This window comes from Poecilia reticulata, chromosome 2 (genome assembly GCF_904066995.2).
Source record: "Poecilia reticulata chromosome 2, P_reticulata-male-v2, whole genome shotgun sequence".
NCBI classification, from domain to species: domain Eukaryota; kingdom Metazoa; phylum Chordata; class Actinopteri; order Cyprinodontiformes; family Poeciliidae; genus Poecilia; species Poecilia reticulata.
In genome coordinates this window covers 42,018,926-42,044,851 of record NC_088831.1, presented here as the reverse complement: position 1 = coordinate 42,044,851, position 25,926 = coordinate 42,018,926, and the positions used below count along the sequence as shown (strand labels likewise).

The 25,926-nt window shown below is 37.7% G+C and overlaps 1 protein-coding gene across 4 annotated transcripts in view; it reads left to right on the top strand.

Annotated features, from left to right (window-relative positions):
- Positions 1-25,926, top strand: part of LOC103461792 (exosomal polycystin-1-interacting protein) — a 59,508-nt gene that overhangs the window by 13,007 nt on the left and 20,575 nt on the right. For 2 of the 4 annotated variants that reach the window (XM_017303759.2, XM_008404149.3), the window contains 4 exons: positions 5,723-6,023; positions 6,130-6,192; positions 6,276-6,468; positions 13,857-13,993. The gene's annotated coding sequence lies outside the window, so the exon portion shown is untranslated. Of the gene's footprint in view, positions 1-5,722; positions 6,024-6,129; positions 6,193-6,275; positions 6,469-12,204; positions 12,548-13,856; positions 13,994-20,181; positions 20,537-25,926 lie in introns of those variants that run through there. The other 2 variants (XR_001776411.2, XM_017303761.2) reach the window with 2 other exon arrangements.

Here is a 25,926-nt window from a genome sequence, read left to right as displayed (position 1 = left end):
ACAAAGCAGGTCTAAATTTAATTCCTGGAGACATTTTGTTCTTTATGAGAGAAAATCAGAATGTAAAAGTGTGAATTTCAGTGCTGAAACTTCCAGCTGTGTTTATTATCTGAGGAAATCTCCCTCTCTCCTCTGTTTGCTCCCAGATCAAAATCACTAAGAAACTGTGAAGAGGTGGAATAAAAACCAAGCCGCCAGGTGCTAAAAGGCCTGAGCGCTTAAACACACAGAGGAAGAAATAATCCAAACACAGCAGCTGTCAGATCTTCATTTCACAAACAAAGCCAGCATTTAATCCGACCTTTTAGCCGCAGAGAAGGAGCAGAGCTTAGAGTCTGGTTCCCTTCAACATGCTCCCAACTTTATATAGGAAGAGAAATTAAACGGTTTTGCAGACTTTGTGCATTTTTATAACCCTGAAACTGAACCCAGAACTAGATATGACACAGTTTGAACACCTTTAAAGAAAAATCGACCTAAATTTTAATGTCTAATTGTGGAAAATTCAAATCAATCTGAAAATTTTACCAAGTATTTTTGGTCTAGTTTCTTGTCCAAATATCTTGGTGCCCTTAGACCAAACTAACTTAAAATGAACTTTTCAGCAAGATATCGGAGCTTGTTTTAAGTCAATAATTCCTTAATATTGATGGAAAAGTTCCAGTTCATTGGCAGAATATTTACTTTTTAACAAAACATTTTATCTGCCAGTGAAACTAGAACTGTTTCATCAATAGTAAGGAATTATCGATGGTTCTGAATATTGCTTAAAAGTTACTTAAATATTATTTCAAGTGTACTACGATATTTGCACTAGAAACTAGACAAAAATACTTGGTAATATTTAATATTTTTGACGTGTGGAACGAAGGAAGTTGCAGAAATGCAAAAGTATTTTTGTTCAGATTCTAGTGGAAACATTTTGGTTCAATTAAAATAAAACTAAACTATGTTAAATGTAACTTTTGCGGAAGATGCAGTAGCTTGTTTTTGGTAAATAACTTCTTTATATTGATTTTAAAGAAAAGCGTGAGACGTTTTCCAGTATTATAAGTGAAATAATCCTCCAGTATAGGCAGCTTAACTTAAAAACACAAGCAATAATCGGTAACATTTTGTGTTTCTGCAGTTAAAACAACTCTTCTTTGTGCTTACTCACTTTTCCACAAATTTCTCCCTTTTATGTGGCGTCAAGCAGCTGAAGAAAACCCATCTGCTGTCTGGTTGAGGACCTGACAGACCCTGAAGTCGTTTCTGCTGATGGTCTGATAGAGACCCGAAGCGTTCATTAGGAGCAGAGAGCCCCCCTCCATTAGCCGCCATTGATTTGGCTTCATCCAGCAGTGATTGCTATCGGCCAGGTGGCGTGTTAGCCCGGATCCTGGAGCCTGAGGTTCTGTTTGGTGTAACGTTAGACTAAGACGGTCCAGGTCCAGAATCAAAGGAGAGCTTAGATGTGATAACGCCGGTCCGGAGTGTTGCTGCTGTTCTAACGGGTGACCTCAGATTCCTGATAACTGACCCAAATGAGCGTTTGGCCGGTCCGCTTCCAGGATACATGGGCTTTTAAAGAAGTTCCTGCAGGAAGGGAGAAAGTTTAAGATCGTTTTAATCGCTTAAAGTAGATGAAGAAATGGAAAATATGACCAGGATAATGAGCGAGATGAGTTAATGGCTTGTTTCCATCAAATTGTCATGCAAAATTATGAGCAAACTTTAAAAAAAAGAAGAAGAAAATGTAAGTCGGGCTATAAAGTACGGAGCCCTCCAGGGGACATGGGAATTTTATTTTTTATTTTTTTGCATTCGCTCGCAATAATCTACTTTTTTAATCGTTTTAATCGCTTAAAGTAGATGAAGAGATGGAAAATATGACCAGGATAATGAGCGAGATGAGTTAATGGCTTGTTTCCATCAAATTGTCATGCAAAATTATGAGCAAACTTAAAAAAAAAAAAAAAAAAAGAAGAAGAAAATGTAAGTCGGGCTATAAAGTACGGAGCCCTCCAGGGGACATGGGAATTTTATTTTTTATTTTTTTGCGTTCGCTCGCAATAATCTACTGATCAGTTCATGCGGCATAATTGATACTGTAAGCCTTTCTTGCGGTGGCCGCCGTACTTTCTGCTTTACTACAATGTTATGTAAGGTTTTTCCATGAATGTTAATATCTCGTTGTGAAATATCTGACGTTTTATATCTTTTTCTGTAGTGTAGAAAGGCACAACAAACCTATGATATAAACAGAAACTTTCCGTAAGTTGGAAAGAAATAAAAATGCATCTAAACTATTTGGACTGTTTCTGAGTTATTATCGCGGGGTAATAAGTCATCTGACAGTTTTGATTGTGTCGCTGTTGAGTTCGTCTGAATGGTTTAAAGAGCTGCTTTCAGTCCATCTGAGCCTTAACAGACATAAACATGCAGTAAATAAATCGATTTTCAATCAGTTTTTTTGCACCAAAGCGTTAATAATAGTAAACACATTTTATTATTATAAAACACAGCAAACTAATGGTGGTAGAGGGCAGCACTGGGTTAACTCGGAGAATCTCATCTGTCCGTGTATCAATCAACTCCAAACCTCTTCTTTGTTCTGTCACAATTATCGATTTATTTAATTTTGATTATCATGCTCCAAACTTTGCGAGGACTGACCACCTCGTTCACCCGCTTCCTCATGTACACAGAGCCAGCAGCCAATAACCGTCCCATTCATACGTGATGACGTCACGCCCACATCGACACGCCCACCACCAGGTGTCAAAGCCGCTGCTTCTGCCATATCAATAATTATTTAATTCATGTGGCTCTTATAGAGCCTCAGTGAAAACGTTGTTGTGACTTTTTTACACTTATATGTTGTTCAGTATGATAAGTGACTGATTTACAATTATATGTTAAGCATAAATTACATGATTATTATTAATTGAATTGAACATGATTGTATATAATTACAAGGATGAAGTGAAATATATTTAAGTGCAAGACATGATTTATTTGAATAGAAGAAGTCTTTTATTTTGAAGAATGCTTAAGTATCTGGTTCTGTTTTGTCACTATCTTGCTTTGTTGATATTTTGGTTGTCTTGGTTACGAACAGCTGTTGCCGTTATCAGCTGTCGCCGTTTTCTCTCTTCAATAAAGAACTGAACAGAAAGGTTCAGTAAAAGACATACGAGCCTCCGTTTTGTTTGAAGAAGCTTCACTCCGTAACAAACGTGTTTATTATTTTTAACTCTTTGGTGCAAAAAACTGATTGAAAATCGATTTATTTACTGCATGTTTATGTCTGTTAAGGCTCAGATGGAACGGCACTGAAAGCAGCTCTTTAAACCATTCAGACGAACACAATAGACACAATAAAATGACTTATTACCCGCGATAATAACTCAATAGTCCATGGGAAAACCGTTCATAAGCTTGTATTAAAGCAGAAATTACGGCAGCCACCGTAAAAAAGGCTTACAGTATTCAATTATGCCTCATGAACTGATCAATAGATTATTGCGAGAGAACGCAAAACCTTTTGCAAGGGAACGCAAAAGAAAAAAAAATCCCCATGTCCCCTGGAGGGCTCCGTAATAAAGCCGCCTAGAGGACAACAGGGGAATTTTATTCTATTGCATTAAAGCAAAATGAAAATTGCTTTCCTTTGCAATAGGTTGTTTTACAAAATACAAAGAAAAAAACATAGAATTCCAAAAATAAAGTGGTACAATTATTAGAATAAAGTTTTATGAGAAAAAAAGCACAAATATTAAAATTCAGAATATAGTCGTAGTATTAGAAGAAAGTTGTAGCATTACGACAGTCGTATTGTTACAGGAACAAAGGCAAAGTGCGAGAATAAAGATGCATTGTGAGAATAAAATCGTAGAGTTACGAGAATAAAGTCATATGAGAATAATTGTCTAGAAGAAACTTTGAACATTTTCTGAGTTTATCCAAAAGTACATTTTCAACTTTTGAAACTCATAAATTTCCACATTTTTCTAGAATATTTCTCAGATTAACCTCAAAATTTCAGATTTTTTTTGGCTGAAATTTAAACCTTTTTTCTATTTACACTGGCCCCGACAGACGTTTGTATTCCTGCCTTTGCTTATAGAGGCTGAGAAAACCTGTTGGACGGAGGTGAAGGGGCAGAAAAGGAGAGACGGCAAATTAATAAAATAGCTCCTTCCTCCCTCCTCTTCCTCACATGACTGCATGTTCAATTAAAAGGCAGGTGGAGGAGGAGGAAGAAGAGTATTGATTGACACTCGGAAAGTTAATCCCCGACCAACGACTCCTGGTAGGAATACGGATCCTGACAAAAGGCCGGGATCAGCGACAGGGAAGGAGTAGAGACATGGGAGGAATAAAACATGGAGGATAGAGACGCCGACTGGATCCATGCTGGCAGCTTGAATCGGATTTATTTCACTTCTCAATCCTGGTTCTTCACTGACATGTTCATAGTTATTCTCCAATTAAAAGGCTTGTTCTTCTTACTTATCTTCTCATTTCGTCTTCCTCCATATAATTTGCATTTTTTTAAAGATTTAAAATAGTTTATTTATTGATAAATTATTTATTACTAAGTGTTTGAAAGAAATTCAGAGATTGTAGATGATACTGTAAATAGTTTATAGGAGATATTCACATAAAATCCATAAAACGCTGATGTTGCAAAAAACACAATCGTACCAATTATTAGTAAATAAACCTTAGTATACTTAAAATAATACAAAACTAACTTTTCAATTAGATTTAGGAGCTTTGTTTTAAGTCAATAGCTCCTGAATGTTAATAAAAAGGTTCTGTGTAGAGCGGAGCAGCAGACACTGACATGTGAGTGGTGTTGATAACAGTTATATGAATGTATGGATGTTAATTAGCACTTATTACTGTGTTCTTTGGCTGCTGGTGTAAGTTTGTAGCCTTTAAAACGTTTGTTTTTACTGGCAGTATGATCGCGACTTGGTATTAAAGCTGACTTAGCCATTAGCCTTGAGCTGTTAGCTGACTTAGCCATTAGCTTTGAGCTGTTAGCCATGAACTGTTAGCTTTGAGCTGTTGGCCTTGAGCTGTTAGCTTTGAGCTGTTAGCTTTGAGCTGTTAGCCATGAACTGTTAGCTTTGAGCTGTTAGCCATGAACTGTTAGCTTTGAGCTGTTGGCCATGAGCTGTTAGCTTTGAGCTGTTGGCCATGAGCTGTTAGCTTTGAGCTGTTAGCCATGAGCTGTTAGTCTTGAGCTGCTAACTTGAGCCTTTAGCGTTGAGCCATTAGCCTTGATATGTTAGTGTTGAGACATTAGCCATGAGCTGTTAGCTTTGAGTCATTAACTTTGAACAGCTAGGTTTGAGCTGCTTGCTTTGAACTGGTAACCTTGAATTTAGCCGTTAGCTTTTAGCCGTTTGCCATGAGCTGTTAGTTTTGAGCCGTTAACCTTGAATTGAGTCGCTAGCTTTGAGCTTTCAGCCATTAGCTTTGAGCTGTGAGCTTTGAGCTGCTAGCCATGAATGTCGAAGCAGCTAATATACTACGTTCCTTCATATCAAGGCTTAAAACCCAACTTTTCAGAGTTGCTTTTGATTAATAATAAAACATTGATCAATTTGATGTGTATTGATGTTTATAAACTGTAAGGTTTATTGCGCCTCACAAATAAGCCTGACCTAACTGACAGCTTTCAGAATCAGTTTTTAATGCCTTTTTTCATTCACTCTATTTACAGCTTTATTTGTCGAAGCTTCTCCCCATTAACCGTGCAGCATTTCCTGAAGTTCCTCCACCTCTCTTCAGCTCAACCCCACAGGGAGCTCCTGTTCGCGCTGCGGACGCCATTTCGTCGAGTCTGCCCCCCGCTGAGCTGCGGGTCGATTTTAAGCCAACATGCACCATTAACGAAGCCATACTGGCCTTTGTGGTGGATGGGGGGGTGGAGAACGCACCCCGCTGGCGCTGGAGGCTCGGACCGAGCATCAAGCCTCACAGAAGGGTTTTACTGCTCTGGCAGCCCTAATGAGGAGGAGCAGGTTAATATTTTAACACTTGTGGCTATTCTTCAGCCATATGTCAGCTCTGTGTGTGACTGAGTTTTCTCATATATCAGCTTAACTAATGTTTGTGTTCATCTGGAAGGAAGAAACAAGTTATCCTGGGAAGGGACTCTCTTATTTGTCCTGGAAAAACGGCTTAATGCAGGTTAGGGCGATACAAAACATCCTTATGACACATTTTGCACAAAATGAGTCATAAATAATGAGATTTTATTCTGCTCCTTTCAGAATGAGCTGCTTTACGGTGTGACGTCTCTAAATCCATGAAAGCTGCTGCAGGCCACAGCCCCCAAATCAACGTTTACTTTCTCACATCAAAATGGCTTCAAACTGATGTGCAATTATACAACTTTACGTCGTCGAAAAGCAGAAGTGGAGCCTGCTGTCAACCAACAAGAATCCAGCAAGTGGCTTCTGGATGGTAAGTCGACAACAAAAGCAGCAATGTTCCTCAGTTGTTTGGCTGTTATTCAGACTTGAAGATGTGTTCGTTGCTGGTTTGAAATCTTTTATTTTATTTTATTTTTTTATGAAGTGTGTTTTTAGCTACCATGAAGCTGCGGACAAAAAAGATCATCATTATTACTGTTATTACAAACAAAACACTCGTCTTTTCCAGCAGCCATTGCATAAGTAAAACCAGCTGAACAAACATTGTTGGAGCTCAGCTTTGGTTGCTAGGCAACAGGCGGAACTCTGCTGGGGTTGCTAGGTAACAGCCCGGTGCCCTTCGAATGTGACTTAACATTCTGGAGGTTTTTTTTTAAACGGCTCGTTTTCCAGACATCACAAAACATTAACTTATTGCCAAAAACATCTGGTTGTTTTTGATTTTTTTTTTTTTAAGAGCTTTAATGTTTCCTGGATTTATTTTTGGTCTGAAGAAATTCTCACTTCCCTTTTAGTCGCCCAAAACTGCTGTAACATATCAACATTTGGAATGGAAGCACAGCTTATTTTAAATGCTAGGTGTCAGTTTTATTATTTGGGACAAACCCAGTGAAGGATGAAACCCCCGCCCTGACAGGAAGCTATTCAACACACTGGCCCCTAGCAGCAGCAGGTGAGGTCAGAAAAGAAAGGGTAAGTCACTGGTCTGGATCGCTGGCTGTCACAAGATGCCTTCAGGACGCGTTGGACGGGGAGCAGACCATCCACCTGTTAAAGCAACGTTTGCTTTAACAGGTGACGGGTCGTGCTCAGATCCCAACGTTTAGATTTCCTCACAGGAGCTGTCAAAAATAACGCATCACACATGAACCATCTGTCCAACACAGAAGGAAAAATGGCAGAACAATAAACATTACAATCGTAGCCAAAAAAAAAAACATCTCTACTAGAAAAATGCTTCAAATCAACTCGATGAGAGTTGATTCTAGTTGATTAGACTGAACATGATAGTTACAATACTTTTCATTATTTTGCTACACTGTAAAAATACAAAAGTTTACCAAGTTTTTTGTACAGTTTCTACTGCAGATGTCTTAAAACACTTGACAAAAAGACAAAACAAGCAGACAAATAACTTTTCAGCAAGATGTGATATTGACTGAAGTCAATAATTCCTTAATATGAATAAAAAAATACTGCTAGTTCCACTTGTAGATTATTTCATGACATTTTCCCACGTTTTAAATTAATCTGCCAGTAGAACAAGATGGCTAGCAGGGGGTGCTATTTCTAGCACCAAGCTGATAATCAGTTCCAACTAGCTAATTATCTAGCTAGTTTGAATTATGTAGTTGGCTAACTAGCCAGTTACAACTAGTTAGCTAGTTAACAGCTAGCTAATTAGATAGCTGGAATTTTGTAGCTTGATAACTATCCAGTTCCAGCTAAGTAGTTGGAACTGGCTATTTAGCAGCACATGCTAGCTAGCTAGTTCCACAGGCAGATTATTTCACTTACAATGAGACATTTTTTAATGACTGTTCAGTACTTTATGTTGAAATGTTGCCCTTACTGGACACTTACTTGGTCTGTTTCCTGTTTTACATATTTTTACTCTCATCTAAATTGATTCTTATCCATTTTAAAATCTTTCCTAAATCCGTCTCTGTGTTTCTGTCTGGTGTGAACCGTGCCGACCTTTCAGGTCATCAAAGTCCCATTAACTCAGTGTGAACTAAAGAATTCCCATGATGCTCTGCTTTGGCGCCAACTCCCTGAAAACCTAAAAAAAATACAGAAAACATTGACTCCTCTAAGTCAGAACTGAAAACTTTTTACTCGGTGCTACAATATGAACCATCTGTAATCATATTTTTGCAGCGACTCCCCTTCACTCTCATGTTATCAATGACAATCCAAATTGTTTTCTCCCAGATCGAAGCGGCGACGGCTCCTTTTGTCCTCACTTGTCATAACATTTATTGTAGCCAGCAGAGGTGAAGGGGCAGCAGCTCTGAGTTCGGGTTTCTTTCTCCTTAAAAGCATTTTTGTTTCTCATTCAGGTGTGTGTGATTTCCTCCTGTCTGCTTCAAACGGAGCAGTTTACCTCCGGCAGGTTTTTAACTTCTGACACTTCTGATGTCCTTGAAGTTGCAGAAAAAATGTGCTTCGGACTGCTTCGAGGCAGTGGGGCTGAGTGTGTGTGTGTGTGTGTGTGTGTGGTGTGTGTGTGTGTGTGTGTGTGTGTGTGTGTGTGTGTGTGTGTGTGTGTGTGTGTGTGTGTGTGTGTGTGTGTGTGTGTGTGTGTGTGTGTGTGTGTGTGTGTGTGTGTGTGTGTGTGTGTGTGTGCGTGTGTGTGTGTGTGTAGATAAAGTGAGAAATTACTCAGGTCTGCAGCTGAAATCTGATCCGTTCATACTTCTTTTTCATGATCACTTCACACATCCAACAGATGGAACAAAGAAACACAGATATGCAAACTAAACTTCAAACAGATTCTACCTGTTAACTGTAAAAACATGCAGCAATTATTAATAAGAGTAAAAACAACAGCGCATTAGAGCCTTTCAAGATGGAAAGAAAAATAAAGGTGCAGTAAATTTACACCAAAAAACTCGGAAATTTTATTGCATGAAAAAGGAAATTTCTGATTTTAAAGGTCAACAATTTTCCAGACAAAGTCAACAGTTTTCAGATTAATCAAAAAAACTTTGGGATAAAAAGCATCAAATAGTTTTAGAATAAACTCAGAAGTATTCTACAAACCTCCCTCTGCCCCCAACATTTTTATCTTGAAAAGTTGAAAAATTTCCAGAAAACAAAATGCGAAATTTGTGTTTGAAAAGTAAAAAACAATTGCTAGAAAAAAATTTTAAATTTTGAGATTGTCAGAAATTTTCCAATCAAGTTGGATATTTCTAAAAAAAGTCAAACATTTATGATTTTTAAAACTCTGAAAGTCAAACAATTTTCCCCTTGTGGTTTTTTCTAGAAAATTGATTAGATTAATCTCAAACGTTCAGATTTTTTTTTAGACTTTTGGAGCTCAGAATTTTCCTAACTTTTTGGTAAAATTTTACTCCTCCTTTTTCTTTCTACAGTGGTCCTAATGCATTTATCTTTCCCATTTGGTCTGAAGCACCAGCCCATTGTGGGGACCTGCTGTATAGCAGGAAAGGCCTGGTAATGTTCCCAGGGGAAACGGGAACACGGCCCTTCAATGGACATTGTTATTAGGCTGCTTCCCTTAGCGTGACCCGCCCCGCCGTTCCTGCTGCTGATTAATGCAGAGATGTAGCGTTTGCAGCTTGGAGCATCAGCCTACAGTCAGTCAAATAGTGTGGTACAGTAAAGATCTGCACAGTTTTTATTATTATTTAAGGGGTGTAATCCAGGTTTTAAACTTGGTCATTTCTAGTCTGAGCAAACAAAAATCAAATGTGGGGTTCCTCAAGGCTCCATTCTTGGGTCACTCAAAAACACAATTGAGGTTGTTGAATAATCAGCTGGAAATATGAGTGATGTTCCCTGGTATTGGACTGAATTGGTCCAAATACTTTTCTAAATTGGTCATTTCTGATCTGACTGAACAAAAATCAAATGTGGGATTCCACAAGGCTCCATTCTTGGGTCACTCAAAAACACAGTTGAGATTCTTGATTTATCAGCTGGAAAAGTGAGTGATTTTTCTCTGGCTTTGGGCTCATTTGGTCCAAATACTTTGGTCCTTTGGTAAATTCTGGTCTGAGCAAACAAAAATCAAATGTGGGATTCCTCAAGGCTCCATTTTCGAGTCACTCAAACACACTGTTGAGATTCTTGAATCTCTGGCTTTGGGCTCATTTGGTCCAAATACTTTGGTCCTTTGGTAAATTCTGGTCAGAGCGAATAAAAATCAAATGTGGGGTTCATCAAGGCTCCGTTCTCGGGCCACTTTAATAAAAATTTCTATGTAGACAATATTGCGTCTTTTATCACACAGAGAAACATAACTTTATATCTGTGTGACCATATTAGCAGTAAGTTGGTCTTTCAGATGATGTAATTTTGCTGGAAAAAGTTGCTGCTTTTTTTAACCCGACACTTCTTCTTCTGCTCTCCATCAATCAGTGTTTCTTGTTTTTTGCAGTTCAATCTCAAACCTCTCTGGATTTCACTTTGTTGCTGTAAGTTTTTGTTTTTCTCCCCCTCTAGTAATGTCATGAATACAGTGAGAGACATACAGTTTGGATAAAACCATTCACCGGGAGGCGTCAGCCATTGTTCTTGATCACATTTCCACACAGATACTTTTTAATTCCCTCATCTTCACATCTGAAGCTCATGTTTAGAAAAGCTGAAAAAACGCCTTCAGGCCGATTCAAGCCGACGTCTCAGAGCTGCGCTGTGAGAAAATGTTTGAGACATTTCGTCGCTTTCAGCTTTCCCTCCTCGGTGATTTATAGGCGTGGAAAACACAATGAAAGCAGAGATGATAAATCAGGATTTTATCAGTTTTGACATTTGAAATGTTGTCTGAAGTACAGAACCTGCTAAACAGAAAGAAATGAGGGGTATGGCATCGAAGCAGAAAACAAAAACTCAAAGAGGAGGCCGAGATCTGCTGGTTTTTCTGGATTTTAACCAGTTTTATTTTAAATAAATCAAGTAATGAGAATAAAATTCAGGTTGTTTAATTCAAATGGAGGGGACTCTGCTGGATGTCTTAATTAAATTAGATAAATATGTAAATTGTTTTACAGTTGATTTTTTTTCTAACTTTCAAACTTGTATCCCATTACAAAACAGGATTAATTAATTTAAATTAAAGTTTTTGAATGCTGCAATTAGTTTATAAAGCCTCTAATCTATCTAGTTAAACTTTAATCTGATTGAATATTTAATATTATTACCCTTTTTTTATAGAAAACAGGCAAAAAATAATAAAATTTAGTGTTATAATCTAAGTAATTTAATTCAAATATTCAACATATATTCTTAATTTAAAATGTTTTTAACTCAGTTTACACTTTTAATATATAAATGTTTATGTTGCATTTATTTTTTAAATTTATATTCATAAATATGATTATTTTTCAAAGTCCATTACACTGCAAAAATACCAAATATTACCAAGTATTTTTTTTGTCTAAATGCTTGTTGAAACATCTTGGTACAATTAAAATAGAACAAAACTAATTTATTAGTAACTTTTCAGCAACAGTTGTGAGGTTATTTAAGTCAATAATTTCATAATATTGATGAAAAATGACTAGTTATATTGTCAGATTATTTCTCTTATATCATGGGAGAAATATATTAAAATAATCTGCCAGTGGAGCTAATACTTTTTAAGGAATTAACTTAAAACAAGCTTCTATATCTTGCTGAAAAGTTACGTGTGAGTTAGTTTTGTCTTGTTTCAGGTGTATTAAGATGTTTCCACTAAAAAACTGGATCAAAAATACTTGGTAATATTTTGTATTTTTGCAGTGCAAATCCAGTTTTTTTGTTTGGAAACCTTAGAGAACAACCTGTTCATTAATGACCCTGAAGATTTAGCTTCAGTTTATGCAGGAAAACGTTTCCGTCAGGACGGCATTGACGGGCGGACTCGGCGCTAATGAGTCTGTTTCTCATCCTGCGTTTGTTGGATTAACTCAGAAAGGATCTGATGGAGGGAGGGAAGCAGCTGAAAAGGGAAGCGAACAGAGGGGATGTGGGGGAGAGAAATCGCTCCGACCCTCGGGGGGAGGGGGGCTCGGCTTCTCTTTCACCCTCTCCATCTCTGGGAATCAACTCTCACTCTTCACCTCAACGCACCACTATCTCCCAGCTCCCTTTGGGATTCAAATGATGCCTCATTAGCACTTATTGGATTGTAACTTCCATGGGATGCAAAGTGTTTCTTTCTGTCTTTGTCTTTGAATGAAAAGAGGCTCTGGTTGTGTCTCAGAGAAATGTCTCAGTTTTCCTGGTTTCCGCTTCTCTTCTTTTAGCTCAACAAGGATTTCCAGCTTGTTCCAGCAGCCAGGATTCAACTTGTCCTCTTTTTGGGCTTCTCGGCATCCCCGGAGTGCCTTTGTCTCTCCCTGATGAGGAAACTACATTAACAGAAGAGACACAACAAAGTAATTAAAGCAGAGAATCTGAGCTGTTATGAAAGCAGTTCACACACTTCGTTCACAAGCAAAGTTCGGTTTAACTATCAGATAAAAACGGAGGATGTGAAGCAATTTTGCTGAACGGAGGAGCTTTGTTAGCAAAAATCATTCTTCCAGGCTAACTGGTTGAACCGTTTCAGTTTTGTTGGTTACTTTAAACCAGCGGAGTTCCACAGGGATCAAATCTTGGTCCTCTTTGATTTAAAGGGCCAATATTGTGTCTTTAGCGCCACACAGTGCCATTTCATAGCATAATCAGGTAACTGTCACCTTGAGTTGTTATAAAAAAATGCTATGTATATCAAATATGATTTAAAAGAAATTTTACCTGATAATGAAACGCCTTGGGCCTTGGTCTCCATAAAAACTCAGTTTTTACCTTTAATGGATGTTACAGTGATGTGTACATGTTTTATAGTGAGCACTGAAAAAACAAAACAGGTGATCCAACTTTTAAAAATTTGAGCTAATTTGATAAGTAATCAAAATGAGTTTTTTTTTGTCATTATTTGCAGAGAGATTGGGTTGCATGTTACAAATTATCATGAGGATCTTAATGTTTAGGAGTTTTTTAAGTAATTTGGATAATCTTTAATATTCTCTTTTCCTCTTGCAGCTTCAGAATCCAGAAAAGTTTCCTAACTGAACTTGAATCACCTTTTCAGGTCTTTTTCTTTAACTCTCCTCCATAAACAGACTCCATGCTTTGTGTCCGGACCAGATTCTGCTTGTTTCTGCAGATACTCAGATGCTCTTTGACTTCCCAGGATGTTTGAGCTGTAATAGACGGATTAACTCTTTATTCCCGTCGTCCCTCGGGGGACAGATCTTCAGCTTCGTTCTGTTTGTGTTTTTAGGATGACAGGAGATCATCCGGGATCAACACCTTACACGTTTCCTCTTCTTCCTCTTTGTCAGTATTTTCTTTTCAGTCTTTAACTCTTTGTCCTCTGAAACTGGTGCATTACTTTATGCCTCATTAACAATCAGAGGTGATTTTTTTTCAAGTAAAAGGATTTCTTCATTTGTTCTGAAACCAGACAGAAAATAAACACTTAGAAGACGCATCTTTTTATTGAATTTTGGCAGAAAACGATTTAAATAAACCAAAATGCTGTGCAAACGAGGCTGACCTGACAGTAACATTTTTCACTTTATCTTCAGATTAGTCTTGTTTATTGTTTCATGAGTCTAACGGTCACCACAAAGATATTTCTGTGCGCAGCAGAGTGTGCTGCAGTTACTTAGTGTGCATTCTCTTGTTTGTGTCTAACAGGACCCGTGTGTGTGGTTCTGATCCAGTTTTTCCTCAGGACCTGCCTGGCATTGTGCTGCTTCCTGTCCTGGCAGACATTATGGGGACAAATAAAAGACGGACGTGTGCGCAGAGACACACAGAAATACACACAATAGGTAGGTGTTTTCTAACAGGATTCACGGCTGGAGATAGCTACCTAGCTACGTAGCTAACTAGTTTGCTAATTAGTGGGCTAGCTTGCGAGCTAACTAGTGGGCTAGCTGGTTAGCTACTGTTGCTATAGTAAAGAGAGCCACTTTCTGCTAGAGCTAGAGATATTTTTTATGTATTTGCCAGGGGATAGTGCACATTAACCACATAATATAATGTAAATGTGTGGCAGTTAGCTAAAACAAGCTACCTTTAGTTTCCACCAAAGTGGTTCATCCAACTGGGATGTCAAATGTCAAATATCATAAAATGTTATTTTATGATATTTAAATATAATATCGCAGAATTGGTCAAACATAACACTAAACAAATTACACAAATGAACCTTGATTTGGGAAATAAGGTTTAATAAAACTAAGATTTTAGTTCTCTTGTAAAAGAAAGTCTGCTCTTTAAATCTCCAAGACAAACGTACAAACTTAATTTTATAAGTTTGTCTTAGCACAGTTTGCAATTAATTTTATGTTATATAACCAACCTAAAAGTGAACAAAATTACTAGAAACAGTCTGACCAGTTTAAGCCTAAAAACAGTCCAGATTCTGAGCTTCAACAGGAATAAAGTTAGTGTAGCTTAGATTGAAATAACATGAGCTAGCTGTCGCTTAACTTTCTGCTAAGAATTTAGTGAAATTCATTCTATTTTTATGGCACCAGATCACAAACAAAGTGTTTTCTCAGGGCACTTTAAAGGATAAATGAACTCAATTTATATACGGAAATGTAAAATCAGTTCAGTCCAAACATACAGACAGATTTAAAGACAACCATATGCGTCTTCAACATAAAACAAGTGGTGGAGGTCATTTCTGGTTGCTAGGTAACGGGCTTGCCCTCCTTGGAGTTGCTAGGTGACAGGCTAGCCCTCCTTGGAGTTGCTAGGTAACGGGCTGGGCTTCCTTGGGGTTGCTAGGTAACGGAGCAGTATCTGCTGATTTGTTTTTGAAATGGCTTGTTTTCCAGTCACCAAAAAACATGAACTTAAGGCGTTTTCGCACCGCGGGGAACAGAACGGAACGGTTCCAGCCCTGTTGCGTTTGCATTACATTGAGGGCGCCATCGAAGCGGTGCCGGACGTCATTATTTTTTAAACTAAACTAATGGTTTCAATGTAGCGGCCGGCTGTACTCGTTCATCAGCGAGTAAGCAGAGGAAAAAAAAACAACTCATCATTAGACCAGGTGACTGCACTATATTGAGACGAATCCACTGCTAATTAAAACTAATAATAAACATATTGAAAAGAGCACTCTTTACAAAATAAAATACACTTTAGTGAGAGCCAGCTGTCAACGGAAAATCAACGTCTGACTCCATAACAACCAGCGGCCAATCAGCTGCTGGTTCTAAGCAGAACCGCTTGGCCGTTCCGATTGGAACCACAGCTCTTGTGGTTCCATGGGGCCGGGTGGAACCGGTCGCAAGTTCTAATGCAAACACGCTCGGAACCGTTCTGTGCAGTGCGAAAACGCCTTTATTGCCAACAAAATCTGGTTCGAGTGTCTGCTAACATTTTCTTGTAAACTGTGAAAGTCTTCTTCTCGAAAAGCTTCTCGTTTATTTTACTTTTCTTTCATTGTTTTTCCCGTCTGTTTTGTCTCCATCCTTCCTTTCTCATCTTAGTCGTCTTTTCCTTGTTCTCTCATGGGGGTCTGCAAGCTTTAACAGTTAATTTAACTCTTTTATTTCCTTCTGGTTTCTCTTTGTTAATCTTTTAGAGAGATTACATGAGATTATCAAGGATAAACCCGCAGACTGAAAAAATAGAGACCTCTGAAACTGAACTGTGCATTTTCTTCTTTTATGTCAAAACAAAAATAAATCTTTTGTTTTTAAGTAAAGGAGAAATAAATTTAGCTTAACATTTTCAAGTAAATAAAAAAAAACGTTAATGTAGGGAAAACTATCAGAACTAATAAAGCATTAGTTATTAACTATAAGTATATAAAAATGATTCTCTGTAAATGTTTGTATTTAAATAACCAAATAAATGAGCAAAAGTTTTACCACCATGTTTTGTAGTAACACTGTGAGAACTATAAGAACTATTTATTGATTATTTGTTTAGGTAACTGTACGGGTGTGACTGTGTGTCACAGCAATTATAGTCCCACAAACACAAATACTGATCTTGAAAAACATTCCCATTTGTAATTTGCTTCTTTAGGATACCAACCACTTAAAGGAATGTGACTTATATAATCAAACTGCCTCTCGTAACGACATTTAATCATGTTTTTAAATTTATTAGTGTTTATTGATACTTTTAAGTGAACAAACAACAGAAAAAGGAGTAAAAATAACAATTTGAACAGTTTTGGGGGGTTTTAAACGGCATTAATTGGAATTTATTGTGACAATAATAAATCCGAATTCTTATCATAATAAGAAATTTATCTCGATAAATGATGAACGTTGCGATAAATGCGGACCCTACAAATATATTTATATCATTTCTTTCTAGCCCTCAGCATTGTTTCGTCTTTGTTTCCTCCTTCCAAGCTAATCTGCATCTCAGTGGTTGTTATCTTCATCTGTAATTATCCAGCACCGCTCCTCCTCTTCGTCGCCTGGTTGCCTTTGTGATCCCTGCAGCTCTGCGTCGTGCCGGATCGGTTTCGGGTCTTTGGATGAAGAGATCCAGGGGGTTGAGTGGGAGGTGAAAGGGTCTGTGATCCCCTTCTGTGTGCATTATTCGGCCTTGTTTGCATGGATAAGCTGCTGTGGAGGAGAAAGTATAGAAAGAGAGAGAAAGAATGGGGGAGGAGTGTCACCAAAACGGAGAAATCAGGGGCCTGGGATTGTTGGAAGTTTTAAAGATATTATCCGTCAACACAAACCCAGTGGTTCCTGTTTTTAAAGTTATTTTAATGTCCAAACATGGCAGCTGGCATCGGCATTTCCACCGCCGATTGTGACGGCTGTTTATGATTGTTGACAAGGTCACAAAAGAACCAGACGCTGTTTGCGCCTGGTTTTGTGGGCAAACGTAAACTTTCACTCCAGCAGAACAAAAACAAGAGCGATCGCAGAGAAAAGATGGAAATTCAATAAGTTAAAAATAATAATAATAATAATCTGATGAAGTTGGTTTGAACGTACAAATAAAATAAACTCATTTACAATGAAGGACAGTCAAAAGAATATAAATATTTGTATGTTTGTTCCTTGTTCAGTGTAGAAATATTTAATCTGAAGAACTGGACAATATGACTGAAAAACATGTCAAGACATGTGTTCCATATCAGACGATATCAGCAATTATTGATTAGTTTTTCGGTTTTAAATATCTGAAATGTTACCAAACTGGTGGCTGAACTTTCCTGTTTTATCCACAGTTTTCTCTTGTTTTTAATTTTTAAGGGAGTGTGGTGCTGCTGCATCAGTTACGCAACAGGCTGTTGCTAGGCAGCCATAAGTTACTCAACGGGCTGTTGCTAGGCAGCCATGAGTTACTCAAAAGGTTGTTGCTAGGCAACCATAAGTTACTCAACAGGATGTTGCTAGGCAGCCATGAGTTACTCAAAAGGTTGTTGCTAGGCAACCATAAGTTACTCAACAGGCTGTTGCTAGGCAGCCATAAGTTACTCAACGGGCTGTTGCTAGGCAGCCATGAGTTACTCAAAAGGTTGTTGCTAGGCAACCATAAGTTACTCAACAGGCTGTTGCTAGGCACCCATTAGTTACTCAAAAGGTTGTTGCTAGGCAACCATAAGTTACTCAACAGGCTGTTGCTAGGCACCTATTAGTTACTCAAAAGGTTGTTGCTAGGCAACCATAAGTTACTCAATGGGTTGTTGCCATTGGTTAATTCTGAGTATCTTAGATTCCCCTACTGTTCGTTAAATTTAATACATTTGATTTCTTATTAATCACATTTTTTCTGAACTAATTTTTTCTGAATTATGTTTTGAATATTTATGTAAATGTTGTGGAAGCTGAACCCCCCCCCCAAAAAACAAATATCCAACATGGCCGCCACACAGCAGCAGGAACTGCTTCTGAAAACCTGCTGATGGTTTGTGTTTTATTAAACGAGTCATACACACACAGATGAGAACATATGCTAACAAATATGCTGCTTTTATGTTAAAGACAATAAAGTACAAAGGTATGTTTCTCTTTAGTTTCTAATGCTACTAAAAGTTATCCTGGTCAAACGGAGTCACATTTGTTATTCTGATTCTAAATCTGATTGTTGTTGTTGAAATCTTTTTTACGTAAATTTGAATGTGGGATTGGGTTTGGAAAGCAACAAACATTTGAACATTGTTATTCTTTCTGAGAAGAAATGTAGCAATCAGCTCCATTAAACTCCTCTGTGGTTTTAAGCGTGAGGTTAACCGCTATAATTACTTTGAATCATATGATGCCGATTACACAATTGTACATTTGTTTAGGGAAAAAAAACCCCCACAGAGTTCAGAAATTCCTTTCTTAAAGTATAAACTTTGGAAAATCTGCTTCAAAGTACAACAGGAGCAGATTGAGCAGCTACAGGAGCCTGAGTTTCTGAACATGGAGCTCAGAAGGCCGGCATAGCGAGGTGTTTTACCTCTGCAGTGCTTTAAAATAACATGAGCAGTTCAAACAGAGCGGAGGAGATGCTGAGGAGCGTCATGGCTGGAGGTTACAACAGAAATCCCAGAGGAAGACGTTTTGATGCTGGCGGTTTGAGCTGAACATGAATATAAAGGGAGAGATCAGTCATCTGTGATGAAGTTTATGTTGTTTGGAAAATGGCTTGATGAAATTTGAATTTCCAACGCTGAGCCCTGCAGGCCTGTGGAGTGACTAAAGAATGGATCTTAAAACAACCAACAGCACTCTGTTGTTTATTATAAAGGATTCTGTTCTCTTTTTTTAAATGCTGCGGTTCTGAACTAAAGACGGCTTCTGCCATTTTGTTCTGTCTTACCTGCATTTCTTGCCTTTAAACCAACACTTTTGTTCCTGAACTACTGTGTACTAGTTTAATATTTATAGTTAAAGGGGATCTGTTATGCAACATTCACATTTTGTACATTTTCATTCTTCCATTTGGGTCTCGACTGCTTCTAAAAACAAACCAAGCGCTTAAAAAAAACACCAAGCTGTTTTTAGGGCAAAAAGTTCCACAAATAAAAGAGCTGTTTCAAAAATCTCAAACTACTGCGCCGTTGCCTAGCAACCCAAGCTGAGCTCCAGCACATTTAGTCAGCTGGTTTTGCTGCTGTATGGACTGTACAGTGGCTGCTATAAAAGACAAGCATTTTGTAGACTGAAAGCACTTGCTGGATTCTTGTTGGTTGAGCAGGAGGCTCTACTTCTGCTTTTCAAAGCCATAGACTGAAAAAAAAAAAAGTGATGCCACATGTTCTTCCATTGTTTCTGCAGTTTTTATCTGCGTGTCCATTACTGATGTGTGCAAAACTTTCAGTATTCCACTAATGTAAAAAAACAACACAATTTCATAATTGAGTTGTTTCTGTTAAATACAAGAGACGATTAAAATCACATGTGAATAAGTTTGTTCATGCGATGAATCATTAAAAAATATCCCGCGCCATCATCCTCCTGCCACTTCCTGTCATGTTTGTTGTTTCTGCCAGTAGTAACATCTGGTTGTTGATCATGTGACGTCTGTGACGTGAAATACACTAAGCCAAATATCTCTTTGTAGCTAGCACAAAAACTTTTTATTAAAAAACGTGACTTTATTTTTTTTTAACTGGTGTGTTTCCACTAAGCAAATGTATTTCCTGAAATCCAATTTGTGCAATTATACGGCCAACTATAAGTGGATTCTCTGCTGAACCTTTGACCTCTACACACAACCACACGCTGTCACCTGAACTAACGGCAAACACACACCTTGCAGGTACGAGCATCATGTGGCACGGATAAATCCTTCCCTGAAGGCGAACTGTAAAGGAAGGGAGTGGTGGTCAGATGAAAAGTTAACTCTCTTGTACAACCAGTTTCTCGCTTTGTTGTGTAAAATCCTCCCCGAAGGAGAAGCCGTAAACCCATCAGTCAGTTCCCACCAAATAACTCGGCAGATTTCAGCTTTATTTCACACCTTAGCTAACTGATCCCGGTGGCTGTTAGCCCTGTAAATGAATAAATTACACTCTGCCTTTTATCCTTCGCAGGAGCATCTGATTCATCTCTCTGCCCCTGAAGTAAAACCTGTGCTCATTCACATGATCCTCATCTCCTTCCAGAGAAACCTGAGATTAGAGAGACGGAGAAGGCAAGAGGTTTTTACACTTTGATCTGAAATCTGTTACAGAGATGAGTTACAACTGGAAAATGGTTTTCAATGAGCGAGATGAGTAAATATCAAGATACAAGGTAGAAGAGAGAGAGAAAGAGGAGATTTATAAAGCAAACGGTGACGGAAAACAGCAACAAAAATAGATGTGAGGAGAGGATTTTACATTGTCGATCAGGGAAAACATCCTTCTAACACTAAAACAGATTAAAATGTGTCCATGTTTTATTTTAGCTGATACTGAAAATGAAGGACATTTGTTCAAGGTTGCACAAGATGATACATTTTATTTTTGGGTGATTCGGACCTCTTCACAGATTGACAGATTTATTGTTTTTCTGCTTTATGTCAAAATAAAATTAAACTAAGATTATTTCTATATTAAGCTAAGGAAGGTAAAGCTAAGATAAGCTAAAATAAGCAAGGATGAAATAAGTCTGAACTAATATAATGTAGCTTTGCAGAAACTAGCATAAAAGTTAGCTAAGCTGAACTTTATTAAAATAGGAAAGGCAGCAAGCTTTAGTTTAAACTAAAGCAAAGTATAATAAAAATAAGCTAAGCTAAACTCAGCTAGAATGAAAGCTTAGTTAGCATAGCGTCTGTTTAGGCTAGCGTAGCCTTATCTTAAAATAAGATACGCAACAGCAGCTAAGCTATGCTAAGCTAAGCTGACTAAGATAAGGTACACAAAACTGAGCTAAAATAAGAAAAGTTAGGCTTGGTGAACATAAACAACCAGAGCTAAAATTGGGCAAGCTAAATTTAAACACCAGAGAACTATTAATCGAAAGACTAAACATGATTCTGAGTATCTTAAGTACTCCTACTATCCATTATATTTAATCAAATTACCTTTTCACTAATTTTATTAATTTTGTTTTGAAGATTTATGTAAATTTAGTGGATGGCGAGCTTCTAGAAAACCCCATAATGTGCCACTTTTACACCAGACAAATGAAAATTGTAAATTGGGGTCTAATTATATGATCTCCAGATCAGCATTTAGCCAAACGAACAAAAGGAAACAATGCAGAATATATTTTCATTACCTTTACTACCTCTTCAGTTGTGGGTAAGGGGGCCGGGTGAGCCCAACAAAGGTCTGAGGAATGTCTCCTCCTCAGTCCAGACAGCCTGAGGAATGTGGAGGAGGCGCTGCTCAGCTCAATGAAAAGAAAAGATAGAAACAAGGAGGAATCCTGTGTTTGGGCTCACTCCATGTCCGCAGCGTCAGCTCCTGCAGTCGCAGCGTGAGAAACAACAAAGCAGCCAGAGGAGTGGAGTGTCCCTCCATCCTACGACCCCATACGCTCCGTCGCTAATCATAGGAATGACAGGAATGGAGAGACTTTTAAAGAAGACGCCAGATTGATAACCTGTACGACGTGAGGAAGAACTAACACTTAGATAACATTCAGGAAAGTATGGAAGAGGCTTAGGGCCAAAATAAAAAAGAATTCTGACTTTTTTTTCAGATTTCAGAGAAAAAAGTTCTGAGATTAAAGTCAATTATAAAAAAAATAAAAATAATTTTGACCTTTTGTCTCTAAATTTAGACTTTAAAAACAATCAGACTTTTTCCCTCAGAATGTTAACCTGTTTTTCTCAGAAATTGGAGAACATTTTCAGAATCCTGAGATGCAAATTGCAATTGTTAGTAAAAAAAAAAAGAATTTGGTGACTAAAATTCCAAAGCCTGACACAAAAATAATTTATAATTTTTACATTTTTCTCAGAATTTGGAGAAAATCTTCAAAATTCTGAGATTCAAGTTGGTATTGTTTGATTTAAACTGTGATCTAATTTGAACAAATACATTTCTGCCAAAAAAAAAAACCTGGGAAATTTTGAGTTAGAAAAGTCGAAAATTTGCTAGAAAAAACTTTAATTAGATTGAAATTTAACTAATCTAAGAAATTTTCTAGCAACAAGCATTTTTTTTTAGTTTGACAAGTCAAAGATTTTCCACTTTTTCTTGAAAATTTTTTAGATTAGTTTCAAAACGTGAGATTTTTGTCAGAAATGTTTTTCTATATTTACGCCGTCGTACGTTTCTCCTTAATTTCGCTCTTCCCATTTTTTTCCCCCACTTTCTTCTGACCTCTTGTAAAAACATCCAACCTTAGTCTTTCTCTTACTGAGAGGTTGTCCAAATATTTGAGCTGATCAATAATCAGTGCGGCTCCTCTTCACAATGCTATCACCCACCTGTTTGTGTTTCATGCTATCAGCTGTTTAACAACCATTGTGTTTCTGTTCCTTTAATGTCGCCCAATCAATAATCAATCTGCGCAAACATGGATCCTGGAGTCAACCGAGTTACATTTTATTCACATTCTGGAGAAAAAAACATCTCAAATGAAGACGTTAAACACTCAAGAGGTGACTTTTTCACCTGTTTTTCCAAAACCCCCAACCCTCCTCAGAGAAGGAATCTTTCTTTCCCATGGAGATAATCGTCTTTGCAGCTCCAGCCTTTATGTTTAGCTGAGAAATAATCAGAAGGTATGAGTAGGAGGAGGCGATAAAGACGCACAGAGCTGGGAATGTCACGGTCAGCGGGGCAAACACGTGTTCTTCCCACACAATGAACAGGTCGGGTATTTACTGCCGGATCCTCAGACAGCTTTATTCGTCTCACAAACGTTTCACATCGTCGATCTGAAGCTGAAGGGATCCAACCAGGCTTAAGACGGACACGTTCCAGAAAGGAGGGAAGTGTATCAGTAAAGGAAACATTTATATCCTTTACTGATGCGATATAAATGATTTCACCTTGTTGTTAGTCTCTTTACTCTAAAATCTTACCAAGTATTTTTGGTCTGGTTTCTAGTCCAAATATCTTATTACAATTAAAATAGGACTAAACTAACTTACCAGCATCTTTTCAGCGACATATATGAGATTTCTTAATGTAAATATTTCCTTAATATCGATGAAAAGTGCTAGTTCCACCGGTAGAATATTCTACTCATATCACATTCAACTAGCGCTGCGCCGTTACCTAGCAACCCCAGCCAAACCCCGGCCCGTCGCCTAGCAACTCAGTTCAAGTTCCACTGGCAGATTTCTGATGTTGTAATTTAAATAATCTTCCAATACCTTTTCAACAATATTGCTGACTTAAATTAGTTTTATTTTTTAATGTTTGAGTGGGAATACTTGCATTAATATGTCTTTGTCATTATTATATTAGTTGAAAATGGTCTTAAAATGACAATGTTTTCATTTATAGCAATAATTTCCAACACAATTTACTATCCAGCAAAATTTTATTGTTACAGTCGTAGCCATTGAGTTACCTAAAAATAAAAGCAATAAATAGTTCTTATTGACGCTTCTATCATTTTCAAAGTATTACCAGAAAATATTGCTGTAAAACTTTTAAATCCACATCGCCCAGTCATTATGTAAATGTTGTTTTGTGAAACTAAAGAAGTGATGTTTAGGTTCTAAACCACTCTGAATTTAATCATTTAACTGTTTATTTACTCTTGACGGTTTCAAGAGTAGTTAGTTTGACTTCCTGCTTATTTTTGCCCAGAATATATAATTCAACTGACACATTAAAGATACAGCTTCAACCTTAAAAATGATGCAGAAAATCTAAATTTTGCTCACTTGAAAATAAATTTCAGATCAAAGTTTAACGGTTTAAAATGTAAAAAATCTTTTAAACGTCCAGCTAGCTGGTTTGTGTGAGGGGCGTGTCTGTCTGCTCTAACAGCATCCATTACAGTTTTAGTGACTGAAAGCCATAAAAGCCATAAAATCCTCTGCTGCCCCTTTACTGCTGAGCCTGGGGAGCTTTGGAGGCTGTAAAAAAAACACACTGACCACATTCACACCCCTGAGACCTTCTGCAGGAAAACAGGAGCACAGTGAGCGCTTACTAACACTTTCTCTGCAGGGGCTGTTCAGCTGGACATTAAATACACACTTCAGCGTTTCTTGAACAGGTTAGGATAGATCTGTGGCCTATACAAAACATGGTCATTAATTTTTTTGCACAGAATAATTTTTTGATGATGAGATTTTAGCTCTTTTAGGGGCTCTTGTCATTTTAAATCTAAATAAGCTGTTGCTGGCCGCGCCTCCAAAACTCGCACATGAAAATGGCTGCAAACAGATGAGCGATTATACAACCTTACATCTTTGAAAAGCACAAGTGGAGCCTCCTGCACAACCAACAAGAATGCAGCAAGTGGTTTCTAGAACCAGCTGACCAAACATGCTGGAGCTCAGCTTGGGTTGATAGGTAACGGGCAGAACTCTGCTGGGGTTGCTAGGTAACGGCTCAGTGCTTTCGAATGTGATTTAATCAGGACGTTTTTGAAACGACTCACTTTCCAGACACCAAAAAACTTAAACTTATTGCCAAAAACAGCAGTAGAAATGCAAATGAAAGAACAAAAACATGAAAAAAATTAGAATTTTGCATATGTTCCCTTTAAGCATTTGTGTGAGAACTATAAATGTTGAAGGTGTCTTGTTTAGAGAACAAGACACCAAGAACTCTATAACTTATAGTTTTAACAACCTTATTCACATGTGGTTTTAATTTAGTTTTTTTATTTATTGGAAACACTGCAATTGCAGAATTGTGGGTTTTCGGCATTAATAGAATATCAACAAAGTTTTGCGCACTGGAGATGCATCCAGTGTGTAAATTTGACTGGCATAACCTGGAGAAAGCAAATATTTAGGATGATTCCCACCTGCTAGTCCGATAGATTCGGTTTGATTTAGAACCAAAGTTGCAACGTTTGTTCCATGTGAAACAAACTGAACCCGATGAAAAACCTGCTGTTTCCAACAACTAGCTATGAGATTTGAGAGGTAAATACTTTCACATTGGACCAGAGTTACTTGTTTTTTCCCTTTAGTTAATTAAAATAATAGTTTAAAATATGCTAATATAACAAGAGATTCAGTGATCTGTGGATAATTCACAACCAAACTTCCTCTGTAACGCCTGACTGGAGGTTTCTAATCCATTAAATTATCATTTAGTAGATCTATAATCATCAGTTTGACCTTAAAAACATTTAAAAAAAGAGAATATAATAGGAAAAACGACACCATGGCTTTGAATTAAAGGAGCAGCTGAATGAATTCTTTCAAAGAGTTTCAGCTTCACTGATTTTCTCCTCCCACTGCTAAATATCCCAGTTCCCCCCACTGGAATCGCCTTTCTGCCCAGTTTCCAACTGGTTTAGTGTCCTCTTCCTCCCTGCAGGGGGATCAGGTGGGAACGAGGCCCGTCGCCGCTCCCAGCGCCGCCACACTCTCTCCCTGCTTCTGAGAGGCGGCTGCATGCAGCTTTTCTCAGGATTGTTGCGTTTTTAATGTCGCGTGTTCCCAGAAACTCACACGGAGAAATCAGCTTCCTCCCAGGAATAATCGGGACATTTACGGACAGATTCAGGTCAACTTCTGACATCTAAACTGGAAAACACTTTTAGAAACCAAAAGTAATTAAATGCTCAGCTCCAACAGGTTCATTTCATTTGGTTTATTAATTTTATCAGTTAATGTCATTTCCATTAACTGATGTTTTTGTGTGATGATATGTTTAATGATTTCTACTCATGGCATTAACTTAGCAAAATGTTACCCG